The sequence below is a fragment of the Asparagus officinalis genome, chromosome 1, assembly GCF_001876935.1.
Source record: "Asparagus officinalis chromosome 1, Aspof.V1, whole genome shotgun sequence".
Lineage (NCBI taxonomy): Eukaryota > Viridiplantae > Streptophyta > Magnoliopsida > Asparagales > Asparagaceae > Asparagus > Asparagus officinalis.
The window spans coordinates 58213675-58225485 of NC_033794.1; positions in this window are offsets into that span (position 1 = coordinate 58213675).

Sequence of the window (11811 nt, forward strand, 5' to 3'; positions counted from 1 at the left end):
ATTAACAAACAATTCCTAATACCACCTCCTAGTATTTGTGTTTGCTTGCTAGGCATCCTAGACAAGCGTCTAGTTGGAGGTTGGATTGACTTGAGCTTTAACGATGATATTTATGGAGGTTGGAGGAAATCGGAATGAAGCGCGATGTCATTCAAGTCAAAGACACACTATCGCTTCATCCCCACTACCAAGATCGAGCTTAATGAATATCATTTGCTTGGTATAGTGTTTTTTAGTTTAGGTGTTGTACTTTATGTGTTTATACTTAAAGCTCAAACCATACACATACACATTATTTTGAATTATCACTTTCATTTTTTGTTTCTCCTTGTTAAAAGATTTTGAAATATCTTTGTGAATATGTTTAGCTATACAAATTTATATATTAAGTTTCATATTTATCACATCATACATCTTTTTGGAAAAATAATGTGTTTCGGATTATAGACTTAATGATGCTATTTTACGTCTTTTCAAAAGTCTATGAATCCATTTAAAATTAATTCAAAACCTGTTTGGATTGATTTCATGAGAATCACGTATTTAACGATCTCGTATTTTTGACTGTTTTACAAAATAATAAGTTTTCACAAATGAGAAATGCTATTTTAGAAATTCCTCTTCTAACATATTCATTTTCATATGTATAAATGTTTTCCGAAGTTTTACTCTTTTTGGAGTTTTTTACTATTTTAAATCGAATTTAGAAAATCAGCTTTTTAAAATTAAGGAATATGTATATCAGTTTTTTAGTCGACCGAATTCTTGGATCGGTCAACCGAATAGTCATTTCAGTCAACTGACTTGCTTTTCAGTCGAATTGGTAGAAGCATTTTTTTAGCGTTGTCTTTTATAGTCGATCGGTCGACCAACCACTAGTGTCAATCGACCGAATAGTATTTTCAGTCGACCGACCTATTCTTTTTCATTCGATCGACTGTGTGTTAATTTTCCAGACTTAGCAAATGGTCGAATTGTAGGATCTGAAATAGATATACTAGAACACTAGAGGGGGTGAATTGTGTTCTTTTAAAATTTATGCAAAGTAGATTATAAATTGCAAAGAAAATAGCAATCTCAGAAATTCACAAACACAAACACAAAGTTTTACACTGGTTCCACCAATCCGGTATACATCCAGTCCCTAAGCAAATCCCGCTTGAGAGTTTCCACTATGATTTTGAATAAACTTACAAAATCAAAAGCAAACTTGACTAATTTGCAAGTCCGTGCAAATTGTAACACCAATTGATAAACACCTTGCCAATTTGCACACCAATCTCTAAACTAAGAGATTAACACCTCTCACAAACCGAGAGAACTTTTGAAGCAACAATTTCGATTCCTCTAAGCATTGATTTGTAGTGTAGTGTAGTAGTGGCTTAAGAATGATTCTAACTTCTGTAAATTGCCTAAACAATAAGTATTTGAATGATGTTCAATGGCAATTTTAGAAACTTTTCTTTTTCTCAAAATCTGAATGTTTTATGCTTGAAAAAATGTACAAAGATCAAAGCTTATGGGTATATAAGTCTCTACATTTTTTCTGAACAAATAACCTATTTATATCCCTTGAAAAGACATTTATTTGAACTTTAAAAACGTTTAAAAACAGCTATAAACAGTCATTAATTCAAACTTTAAAATCTAAAAAAACTATATTTGTAGTCGACTACAAGACAAAATAGTCGACTACACTGAGTTTAAACAGACTCTGTGAAGTCAGAAAATTTCTCAGTCGTCGACTATTAAGTTCATTAGTCGACTATATTATAATCAGACAGAAACTTGAAAAATATATTTTGCATTCAGTAGTCGACTATAAAGTCAATTAGTCGACTATACTGTAAACTAACAGAAACTTATATTTCTGTCACAAGCTTGAGTAGTCGACTATTATCCTAATTAGTCGACTATATTATAAACTGACAGAAACTTATATTTAGGTCACAGACATGAGTAGTCGACTACTATTCTAATTAGTCGATTACTAAGAGTTAAAAAATGATATGAATTAACTGTTTTGATACTCAATTATTAACTATAACTCTAATGGTTAACATAGGGGATTTCTATAGTTAACCAACACACTAAGCCTGTGTTAGTGTGTTCTAATATTTATGTGTGTGTGCGTGTGAGTGATCAAGGCTTGTACAATAATTCTAAGTAAAGAAAATATAAAATACATTATCTCATATGTTCTTCATCTTCTTCACTTCATAATGCATTGAACTCAACTTGCACTTGTTCATATTTTGATATTGAAAGCTGCATATAAATGTTTGTGCATTTGTATAACACACATTGTATAAATTGTTATCATCAAAATAATATCATGGAAATATGATATTCAACACGAATTTCCCTGTCGACCGATATATTCAACTAGTCGACTAATCATATTTTTTACTGTAACGACTAGTTTTTAGTTGTTTTCACTTTGAGGCTATAAATAGCCCTCAAGCCCAATCTAAAACTAAGTATCTGTTTAGCCATTTTGGCTCCACATTTTAAAAGAGATCAAATGTATTTATTCATTTGGAAAAAGAGTTTTTCAAAGACAAGGATCTCAATTTCGGTTTAGAAGCGTTCATCGTCAAATCTTAATCTCTTCTTGCTTTGGGAGAAGTTTTCTAAACTCTTTCTTCTAGCTGATCTTATATTTTAATTCTTATATATAAGCTAGATTTAATTGAGTTTAATTTTATTTTACTCATTGTTTACACACACAACCACTTGAGCTTTAGTATTTCATATCAAGTAAACTTGAGTTGTGAGAGTGTTTTCATTGAGAGAGCTTATATTTTGTTCTCATCTATTTAGAGAACATAATTCACTATCTGCAATTATTGTTAAACACGTTGTAATACACAAAGACACTTAGATGAGTGGTTAGGAGAGATCATGGTCAATTCCAAGATGAGTGAGTTGGCTATAAATTCTAGGGAGAGGTTGTAATTCCAAACACTTGAGGAAGTTGATACGGGTAGTCCAACACTTAGAGAAGTGTAGCTTGTGGTATTGACATTGTGTGAGTTGTAAAAGTTATTAGTGAACATAGAAACCGTTATTGTATAATATTTGAGATTTTGTGGAGATCTCCTCGAGGTGAGGAGCGGAAACGTAGGTCGAGGATTGACCGAACTCCGTGATCATATCTTGTATTTACGATTATTTTTGGCGCATTATTATTCTTTAGATTTTGTGTTTATGTTTATATCGCCTATTATATTATTGTTTATCCTTGCATATCTCCTTGTATATCATATTGCTAGGACATCACTTTATAATTTTTAATTTGGCATCGAAAATGAATTAGATTAGCAAATTACCCTATTCACCCCCCTCTTTAGGGTACTTTTATTTGGTATCAGAGCTTGGTGCTCTTTTTGTGGCTTAATCATCTAGAGTTAAAGATCCTCACTTTATATTTTGCTAATCTAGTTTTGTGATTTTTCTTGCTTGCATCATCATCATGGATATACACGGTGCACCTAGTTTAGGCTATGCTATAGATGTTGCTCCTTCGTTAAATGCTTTCCCTTATTCAATGAACTTTTAGATTTAAACTAGTTGTTAAATCTAAACATGTCTATTTGTGGAAAGTAATTGATTGTGCCTATGTTGTGCCCACATTGAAGAAATCTAAGTGGAGCAAGGATGATAAGATGATGTTTACTATGAACAAGTTGTTGTTAGACATTTTGCTTAAAGCTTTTGATCCATCTATTTCTAACAAACTTACTTCTTTTGATAGTGCATATACATTATGGAAACATATAGAAGCACGTTACGGTAACTTGAAGGAAATCCAACGTATTCTGGTGGATTCTGTTTCAAGTGTGATTGTTGACAACATCGGAGCATCTTCATGCACACAGCCACTAGGCGATTGCCCTAGTGCAGTATGCGAGTCCAAAACCAAATGTGAATTATCTATAGATGAACTCGCATGTACATATGAAAGATTAATGAATGCCTATAACAAACTGCATCAAAATTTTATGAGTTTGAAAAGCAAACATGTAGAATTAAAATCCGATCATGATTTGCTAGCATCTAAATTTGATATCATTGCTAAAGAAATGTGATTCTTAAAGATAACAATGATAAATTAAAATTGGATATTGCTAACTTATCTCATGATAAGAATGATGCAATGTTATAAGTAAAAACTTATTTCTTAAAAGAAGTAGAACAAGTTTCTTATGATTTGTAAACAATGAGTTGACTGATATGAAAAGCCGTATATCTTCTTTTGATTCAACTTTAAATACATGCATTGGAAATCAAAAGAAACTTGTGGATATGTGCGCTAAGTCACATACCACTACTTCCAAATCACCCATTCATGCGCATGTATAACAAAGTTTACAAATACTCTATTTACGGTCGTTACGGTCACATTGCTAAATTTTGCTATGATGCACAAAAACCCATTACTAACGATATTTTTTCTCCTTGTGCATCCCATCAAGTCTCTTCACCACACACACATTCACATGCACCCATTGCTCATACCAAGCATATTGATGTGCTTAAATGTGAATTTTGTAGTAGATTTGGTCATTTGGCAAAGTTTTATTTTGATTTTAGAAAAGTTTTAAATTTACAAAATGCTTCAAAAAGACAACCTTTATTTACAAAATGTTTCTCATACACAATTAAATGGTCAATAAAAATAAGTGCATCCTTATTGCAATAGGATGGATCATTGCGTGATTTTTGCTATGATCGGATCCGTACACTAAATACGCCTAAATGGGATCATAACCCAAGGGCGTTGGATTATATTAATAGGGGTCATGTCCCTAAACTCTCCGGCGCCAAGAGTGTTTGGGTGCCAAAACCTGTATAATTTCAAAACAAGTTTTTTGCATTTCCATTTTCATTTCTTTTTAGGAAAAACGTTTTTGTAAAACTCATTTTTAAAAACATAGATTGGTCAAATTTTTTTACCTAAATAAAAGCAAAATAGCAATCTTATTTTGATTCCCATACATATGTTGTTTTTTATTACATATTATGATTTTTATTGGTTTTGATTTTGATGAAAAACTAGAATGATTGCCCAAGGATACATTATGACGAAACCTTTGTACCAATTGCTAGGATGAAGTCAATTCTTATACTCTAGCATTTGCTAATTTTAAAAATGAATGAAACAAAATTTGGTCGATTTTGACTTAGATTTTCATGATACAAAAATATTTTGTGGTAATACTAGTGCTATAAATAATTCAAAAAATTCAGCACTTCATTCTCGAACCAAACATATAAATGTTCAACATTACTTTTTAGCGTGTTTATGTAGTTTGAAAAGATGTGTCCCTTATTTATATTGAATCAAAATCTCAATTAGCGGTCATCTTTACCAAGACTCTTTGTGAAGAAATCTTTTATCGTATAAGAGGTAGATTAGGCATGTGCATCCATTGACTCATGTTTGCTTGATCACTTACTTATATTCTTGAAAAATGATGTTTTATGGATTTGTTGATCAAGCTTGTTTTAATGTTATTGTATTTTATGTTCTTCATCAATCATGATTTATGTTAGAATGTTTATGGATTTTTGATGTCATAAGTCGACCAAATCCTTAACCAGTTAATCGATAATACTGATCAAGGCCAGACAGTTTCACAAAACTCTCTTGACTGTCAATTAGTATGTATAATCAGTCGACTGATTTTCCTATTCAGTCGACCGCTATCTGATACTTTAAGTCTACTGATACCTTCATTAGTCGACTGATTTATGATTTCTTGACATTCATTTGGCTTTCATGGATTCATAATTTTTCATAATTCTCCTTCATGGACTTTCATAAATACTTTCATTTGGCTTTCATAAAATAATTTCATAAATATTTTTCATGATTTTCTTTCATGTATTTTCTTTCATAAATATTTCTGGATGACGCTTTTGGATCCTCATTTTGTTACTATTGGAGATTTTAAAAATGAATGAAACAAAATTTGGTCGATTTTGACTTACATCTTTATGATACAAAAATCTTTTGTGGTAATACTAGTGCTATAAATAATTAAAAAAATTTAGCACTTCATTCTTGAACCAAACATATAAATGTTCAACATTACTTTTTAGCGTGTTTATGTAGTTTAAAAAGATGTGTCCCTTATTTATATTGAATCAAAATCTCAATTAGTGGACATCTTTACCAAGACTCTTTGCGAAGAAATCTTTTATCGTATAAGAGGTAGATTAGGCATGTGCATCCATTGACTCATGTTTGCTTGATCACTTACTTATATTCTTGAAAAATGATGTTTTATGGATTTGTTGATCAAGCTTGTTTTAATGTTATTGTATTTTATGTTCTTCATCAATCATGATTTATGTTAGAATGTTTATGGATTTTTGATGTCATAAGTCGACCAAATCCTTAACCAGTTAATCGATAATACTGATCAAGGCCAGACAGTTTCACAAAACTCTCTTGACTGTCAATTAGTATGTATAATCAGTCGACTGATTTTCCTATTCAGTCGACCGCTATCTGATACTTTAAGTCTACTGATACCTTCATTAGTCGACTGATTTATGATTTCTTGACATTCATTTGGCTTTCATGGATTCATAATTTTTCATAATTCTCCTTCATGGACTTTCATAAATACTTTCATTTGGCTTTCATAAAATAATTTCATAAATATTTTTCATGATTTTCTTTCATGTATTTTCTTTCATAAATATTTCTGGATGACGCTTTTGGATCCTCATTTTGTTACTATTGGAGATTTTAAAAATGAATGAAACAAAATTTGGTCGATTTTGACTTACATCTTTATGATACAAAAATCTTTTGTGGTAATACTAGTGCTATAAATAATTAAAAAAATTTAGCACTTCATTCTTGAACCAAACATATAAATGTTCAACATTACTTTTTAGCGTGTTTATGTAGTTTAAAAAGATGTGTCCCTTATTTATATTGAATCAAAATCTCAATTAGTGGACATCTTTACCAAGACTCTTTGCGAAGAAATCTTTTATCGTATAAGAGGTAGATTAGGCATGTGCATCCATTGACTCATGTTTGCTTGATCACTTACTTATATTCTTCAAAAATGATGTTTTAGAGATTTGTTGATCAAGCATGTTTTAATGTTATTGTATTTTATGTTCTTCATCAATCATGATGTATGTTAGAATGTTTATGGATTTTTGATGTCATAAGTCGACCAAATCCTTAACCAGTCAATCGATAATACTGATCAAGGCCAGACAGTTTCACAAAACTCTCTGGATAGTCAATCGGTATGTATAATCAGTCAACAGATTTTCCTATTCAGTCGACCGCTATCTGATACTTTAAGTCGACTGATACCTTCATTAGTCGACTGATTTATGATTTCTTGACCTTCATTTGGATTTCATGGATTCATAATTTTTCATAATTCTCCTTCATGGACTTTCATAAATACTTTCATTTGGCTTTCATAAAATAATTTCATAAATATTTTTCATAATTTTCTTTCATGTATTTTCTCTCATAAATATTTCCGGATGACTCATTTGGATCCTCATTTTGTTACTATTGGAGTTTTATTTGTACTAATTCCTTTGGATTCTCATTATGTCAATCGACCGAACGGTGACCCAAGAGATTGTTTTTAGCTTTACTTAGACTATTTTTTTTATCTTGAGACCTTGTAACACCTTTCATGATGACATATATATATGTGTGTGCTTTCTAGGTCATTTTAAGTGTGAGATGTGTTTAGTATGTTCTTATATTTGTGTATGTTTGCTCACATATAGATGCCTTATTATCTTTGATATATGCTTAGAGGCTTTTTGATAGGGGGGCTTTCCCTATCTATTTATATTCATCGTGCTTATATGTAGGGGGAGCTTTTGCTCTCTTTTTCTTATTGTTTTCCCCCATTTTGATGTTGACAAAGGGGGAGAAACAAGTGTATTATGAGTATCTCGTTTTCTTTTACTTACTATTGGTATCATCCATGAGAATTATAAAATTTATATTCATTTGGTATTGTGCATGTTTTTCTATCCTCATTGTGTAAATTATTTGCCATTATCAAAAAGAGGGAGATTGTTAGGTCTTATGTTTATGAGACTGTTGTCTAATATGGTTTTAATGATTAATAAACAATCCTTAACACCGCCTCCTAGTATTTGTGTTTGCTTGCTAGGTTGTAAGACCCCGTAAATTTTAATAATTTATATATGTGATTATTAGTAAAAAAATAATATTTATTTATGATAAATATCTTTATGTCATGGTTGTGCATGAAATCTAGCGTGATGAGCTTATGAGAATGTATACATGCATCAGTTTCGAGATTGAGTTTACAAATTGGCTAATCATGCGCAGCAGAGTCGAAGTAATGCAGTTTTTAGCTCATGAGTCGACCCATAGCTCATCATAAGTCGACTCATCATGTTGAGTCGACTCATGACTATCATGAGTCGACTCACGATATCGAGTTTTGTTGGCATAAGTTTCTGCTGAGTCGACTCACAAAGTATTAGTCGACCCATGACCCATGAGTCGACCCATAAGTGATCATGAGTCGACTCATCGTGGATTTCTGGCTTTTTCGGTTTGGGTCTGGTTTGGTTTGCGGGTCGGGTTTTAACTATTGATATGCATTCTCCTCCACCCGAAAACACCTCTTTTCATGAGTTCTCCCCAGAGAAACCCTAGCCTCCTCTCCCCTTCTAAACCCTAGTTCGTTTTTGGGCATTTTTGGAGATTTTTGGGGAATTTCAGCAGCTTCTTTTGGATTGCAGTGAAGGGGATCATTCTTCATCACATCTGAGGCGAGTAACATCTCGCCCAATCCTTCTCCCATGTTTTTAAAAGTTTACAAACTTTTTTCATGGGTTTTATTGAGCCTAAGACTTATTTTCAAGTATAAATCAATGCTAGACTTATTTTCAAGTATAAATCAATGCTCTTATTAGGATAAATGCTAGAAATCATGTGTTTCAGATTTGAAATACTCACCAACGAGTTTTTGATGAAAACCCAGATCTGGAAATTTATTTAAGAATAACAAATATGAGTTTTTATTTTGATTAAATGTTTTCACTCATGTTTAGGAGTTAAAAGTTAGGTCTAACATGCTAGTGTTCGTTTCTCATGCTATATATGAATCTATCACTGCCTCATAGTCTAGAATTGATAGTTATGGAGGTGAAGATTAGTATGTTGGGAGTATGGAATGAGATGGACGAGCTGCAGTTGTGAAATATCTAGTTTTCAGCCCGTGAGTCGACTCATGACTCATCATGAGTCGACTCATCAGGTTGAGTCGACCCATGACTGTCATGAGTCGACTCACGAAGTCAATTCCTGTTATTCATAAGTGTCTACTGAGTCGACTCGTCAGTTTATGAGTCAACCCATGAGTCTTGAGTCGACTCATAGCTGATTATGAGTCGACTCATCGGAGTTTTTCCTATTTTCGTTTGTATTTCTGCTTGATCACCTACTGTGCTTATACTTTCATACAGTGTTCATATATGATCGAGGGTTCTGTTGAGCTTTTGTTGAACACGAGAAGTTGCCTTGTTTATCGGGTATTAAATTGCAATATTTATGATTCCATCTACACATATGAGATGACTTTTCTGACACAAGCTTAGATCTGTACAGCGAGGCATGTACAAGAGTAGAATATGTATACCTTTACTACTAGTATTCCATGGTTCATGTACACAGTCCTCGTGTTGGACTATAATCCATTAAAGTCCTCGTGTTGGACTATAATCCCTTAAAGTCCTCATGTTGGACTATAATTCATTAAAGTCCTCGTGTTGGACTATAATCCATTACAGTCTTATGTTGGATAATTGCTAAACCTTGAGTATGTTTCTTAACCAAGTTTGGAACACGAAATATTATATGAGGCTAGGACATGATAGCTACCTAGGCTGGACATGACATTTATTGTAGCTTTGACATGTTTACACTTTATCGGCAGAGATGGGTTTGTATTCTTTTTCTTTATTGTTTCTTGTGTTAAACCTCGGGATTTGTATTTAGGGATTTACAATTTGAGATACAAGGTATATACATGAGGGTTTTATTATTTGGATTATTTCGCTCGACGTACCTATGCTCGTGTTGTAATTTCTTAAGTACTAATACCCACTTTTGTTTGTATAAATGATTTATATTATTGTGTATTAACTGTATTTTCATATACAACGAGCCCTATCCCTTGAGGTTGGTTGCGATGTTGCTCGCTAGCGCTTTGATGCTCGTTGTTCCTCCCTCTTTCAGGTAACGAGCCAGGAGCCCGGAGAGTCGCAGGTTGAGGGCGATCCTTATTAGCGCCCGTTTATCCTCTTATTAGATGTATTTCATTTTGTGCTCCACTTGAGACATTTTTAGACTTGAGAGATTTATATTCTAGAGTTGTAAAGGCAATGTGCCTTATTTCATGTACCAGATGTTTTGTATTTTAAGATATGTTGAGATCTCCATACTGTTATAATTCATTTCAGACATTGACTACGTATTCCAGCTTTTTTGGTTGATGAGATGTATTAATCCGAGATCTATCATTTCATCATGTATTTATTGTAAAATCTTTTACTTGCTTTGTACCTACACCTGTTGTTGATTCCACTAGAGAGATATAATTGTGATGGTGAAACATGTTATTGTACGGTGTGGTGCATGGCAGGTTTGACATTTCTAGTTTTACCTCGGACTGCAGCCTTGTGTGAACCCAGGGGCGTCACATAGGCATCCTAGATAAGCGTCTAGTTGGAGGTTGGATGGACTTGAGCTTTAACGAAGATATTCATGGGTGTTGGAGGAAATCAGAATGAAGCGTGATGTCATTCAAGTCAAAGACACACTATCACTTCATCCCCACTACCAAGATTGAGCTTAATGAAGATCATTTGCTTGGTATAGTGTTTGTTAGTTTAGGTGTTTTACTTTATGTGTTTATACTTAAATCTCAAACCAAACACATACACATGATTTCGATTTATCAATTTCATTTTTTGTTTCGCCTTGTTTAATGATTTTCAAATATCTTTGTGAATATTTTTAGCTATATAAATTTATATATGAAGTTTCATATTTATCACATCATATGTCTTTTTAGGAAAATAATGTGTTTCAGATTATAGACTTAATGATACTATTTTACGTCTTTTGAAAAGTCTATGAATCCATTTAAACATATTTCAAAACCTATTTGGAATGATTTCATAAGAATCATGTATTTAACGATCTCATATTTTTGACCGTTTTGCAAAATAATGAGTTATCACAAATGAAAAATGCTATTTTAGAAAATCCTCTTCTAACATATTCATTTTCATAGGTACAAACGTTTCCCTAAGTTTCACTATTTTTATAGTTTTACTATTTTAAATCGAATTTAGAAAATTATCTTTTTAAAATTTAGGATTATGTGTATCACTTTTTCAGTCGACCGAATTCTTGGATCGGTCGACCGAACAATCATTTGAGTCGACCGACCTACTTTTTAGTCGACTTGGCAGAAGCATTTTTTCAACATTCTCTTTTACAGTCGATCAGTCGACTGACCACTAGTGTCAATCGACCGAACAGTGTTTTCAGTCGACTGACTTATTCTTTTTCAGTAGACCGACTGTGTTAATTTTCCAGACTTAGCCAATGATTGAATTTCTCAGTCGACCGATATATTCAACCAGTTGACTGATCATGCTTTTACTGTAACTGCTAGTTTTGAGTTATTTTCACTTTGAGGCTATAAATAGTCCTCAAGACCAATCTGAAACTAAGTTTCTGTTTAGCCATTTTGGCTCCAC